Here is a 4,107-nt window from a genome sequence, read left to right as displayed (position 1 = left end):
TATTTATGTAATCATAACACCTAAACACCTAATTCTTAACAATTTTAGATCTAGTTCATAAATTGTATAAGTTTATTAGTTTATTCGTTGTACAAGTGAGTGTTACGTCCTAATTAAAAATTATATGTAACTCAAATTTAAATATTGTTCCAAGCTGATACGTTTATTACAATAAAATGATAATTTTTGTCTCATTTTAAATTAAAACATTTTGTATTCAAATAAAATTTTATCTTCACTGTTCCTACACAATATAATATTATATTATATTCCTATTTCCTAATACTAATTTTTTACAGTTCATATAAGAATAACCGAACTTGCATACATAGATGCTTAGAAGAAACACATTCATAAATATCAGTGTTATAATATAGGTAAATCATTACCGAAAAAATGTGAGGTATTAGAACAGAATGAATTTGTACCTAAATCTATGCATGTCAAATGTAGCCCGGATATTTCCATGGTGGGAGAGTCAATTTTGGGCAGAGACTGACTAACTAATTTCAATTCTAAAACATCTAGAAAAGACTTACTTGATTGCTCTGCTGACGATGGTTGCCACCTTATTCCGTGTAATATATAATAGGAATTATTTATGTTTGTTTAGTGTTTTGAAAATACATTATACATATATGAAATACATTTAACTATGAATCATAATGAGTCTTATATAGCTTGTAAAATGAATAGGTAATTATGCATTCATTCATATGGGTGTAGGCCAGCCGGCAGCCAATATTCAACCTTTTTATTATTTGGGCAACATAAAATATTTTAAAATATTACACGGGCTGGAAGTTGAAATGAATGGAACGGAATTAAAAAAAAAAAGGTGGATAAGTGGATGTTGCTCTGCTGTACAGTAGGCTACAAGTGGGTCACTGTAATGAATGGTGTTAAATTTGAATTCAATGATATAATATCATTGTATAAGAAAAACGATTCTGAGCGAAAACGGTCCGTCAGCCTATGATATTACCAAGTATATTTGATGATATTATAGTGAATAAAGTAATTTATATATAACCTATTAACGTGGAGCCTTGTTTTAAATTTTCAATCCTTAGCCATAAAAGTTAAACATTTTATAAATTTTTAACCACAAAATAATTAATAAATTATAAATTTGATAAATGTTGTCAAAATTTGAACTTTAAATGCTTATAAAAAAAAATTGTGCATATGTATTTTTAATATTTTTCAACTGCTATTAAAACGATATATCAGGAGTCTAATATTAAATTTTCACGCTTTTTTACCCAACAAATAAAAATTTATTGATATTTATAGAAAAAAAAACTAAAAAAATTGAAAACTGACAATGTCCGTAAACAGCTCAAAAAGAGTCAAAATATTTTCAACATTTTATGGTGTATAGGAAATGAAAATATAAACATTCAGTAAAATTTTCATATATCTACAGTTATTCGTTTTTGAATAACAACAAAATAGCAAAATCGTTACATGAGAAATCGAGTAAATATCAAATGTTGTAAAAATATAAATTTCAGACGCTCATAAAAATTTAATTTAAGTTTCTTCTAGACATTTTTTTTTTGATAAAGGTAGACAAACTTATGAGTAATCTTATATTACATTTTCAAATCTTAGATTTAAAAAGAAAAATTTTTATGAATTCTCATCAAAATAATTTGCTATTTTTCGTGATTTCTCCGTATTTTGTCAAAATTTGAACTTTAAATGCTTATAATTAAAAACTGTGACTAAGGATTTTTAATTTTTTTCATCTGCCTTTGAAACAATAAACTAGGAGCCTTCTATTAAATTTTCAAGCTTTTTTATTCAACAGATAAAATTTTATTGATATTTATAGAAAAAAAAACTAAAAAAATTGAAAACTGACAATGGCCGTAAACAGCTCAAAAAGAGTCAAAATATTTTCAAAATTTTATGGTGTATAGAAAATGCTAATATAAACATTCAGTCAAAATTTCATGTCCCTACGGTCATTTGTTTTAGAGTTACACCAAAAACCAAAATCGATTTTCTCGAAAACAGATTTTGCGTAAAAATTCCCGTTTTTCCTTAATTTTTCTTTTGTTTTTCACGTCGCTTGTGAAAACTACTGGGAAATGTTTACTTTTGACCCCCCAAAGTACCAACTAGATTCACTTTCCTATCAGAGAAGTTACTATTGAAGAAAATCCAAGCACTTTTACTGTCCTAAAAGGTGATGACAGACACAAAAATAAAAAAAAAAACACACATCATTGTAGAATCAATACATTCATCGCTTCGCTCAGAATCTAAAATAATAAAAATACATTTATATATTGTGTATGTTGTATAACATTTGAAAATTTATTATAAAAAAATTTAATTAAATATTTATTTTAAATTAGTGTGAATTTTGATATTGAGATAGTTTTTTCACTATTTTGGATATATCTGGTTTGTAGTTTCTGCATGGTACTCTTAACAAGTCGTCAAGATGTGAATCAGTAAGCCGATTTCTGTACACATTCTTTGCATGTTTCATTTTTTATATGAAGTTTCACATAGATATGTTGATGTGAACATTGTCATCAAAAAGTGGGCACATTTTTGTAGGGTTTTGTATTTTCCTGGCTCTAAATTCCAAAATTCTATGTACTCTTTTTGCTCTCTCTTCTCTTTGAAAATAGCTTCGAAATTCGTATATTTTTTTAATTCAATAAATTCATCAAATACTTTGAAAAAGATAAAAATACATAAAAACTTAATCATCCTTATCGCAAGTGCATGCGACACACTGATTGTTTTGTTATATTTTATATTTATAATAATATTAGTTTTGACATTTATATTTTTTATCAATTCAATGAGTTCTGTTCGAGCCACGTATGAATCGTTGGAGGGCCGAAGGTTGAGTATCGCTGGTGTAGGCTGGTGTAGGTCTATCCTATAAACTAACGGACAGCGCTTAGAGAGAGAGGTCATGGCTACGATATAGAGTAAAAGAGAAAAGAGAACGGGGGGAAAATACAGTGTTAGTTTCATAGGTCTATGATTACTACACTTTATGTTCTTTCTCTTTTTTCTCTCTTCGTTCTTTCTTCTTTCTTTCTCTTATATGATGCCGTGCATTGGTGGTAGGGTGGAGTGGAATGCGCTGTTCAATAGTTTATAGGTCTATGCCCTATGGGTCATATATATATTTTTGCGTAAACATAGTACACTAGTATAGAAATATGTCAATAATATACTTGAATATAATTAAATGCATATTCAAAAGTATCTATTGGAAAGAATTCTTAAAGATAAAATAATAAAATATATTACCATTATACTTTTCCCCAACAAGATTTTTTGGATTATAATAATTATGTACAACTGACAAATAATCTAGCAGTAAAATGATCACGAATTAATTAATATTGGTCGAATTATCCAGTTATTATGGTTATTATTTTCTGGATAATAATCATAATAGAATAAACCAAATGTATTTATGTACTAGGTAATGAGTTTTTGGTAATTGTTTATGTTTTTTAGTCAAAGCTCAATGTTTGCTTAATTACTACGTACCTGAGCATTTCAAAAATAAATAATAACTTTTTTATAATATAGGTATTGATATCAACCCAAGAGTTTGAAGCTTCAAAATAAAAATGTTTTAAATATCCCAACCATGGTTCAATTTATTAAATTTAAATACAAATATATAGTTTAATTTGTCAGGTGCTGAAATTGGAATCAATTCATATCAATCATAATTCCTGACAAATATTTTCCCGAATTAATTGTTCCGGACGAAAATTAAGCGTCACCGTTGACACCGGCCATGGACACCATAAGTTACTCATGTCAACTACGTGTTGATATCGGTGTTCAAGGCGTTAAATAACGCATGACTATGTAGTGTAATACCTATTATTATTTTTTTGGAAATATATAATATGTTATAATTTATACGCATTGTATGTTCATGAATTTTTTGATGGCAGTTGTGGAGTAAAATAATTCGACCACTTTATCTTTTGAATCCACTGTTTTTACTATAGTTTTATATAAATAGTATTGCTGTACACATAAAATATTTAAAATTAAAATAATTTAAATAAATTAAACATCATATCTTCATTTTTCTATGGAGAACAA

This window comes from Metopolophium dirhodum, chromosome 4 (genome assembly GCF_019925205.1).
Source record: "Metopolophium dirhodum isolate CAU chromosome 4, ASM1992520v1, whole genome shotgun sequence".
NCBI lineage: Eukaryota > Metazoa > Arthropoda > Insecta > Hemiptera > Aphididae > Metopolophium > Metopolophium dirhodum.
The sequence above is the reverse complement of the archived record's forward strand: the minus strand, read 5'-3'. Positions refer to the sequence as shown.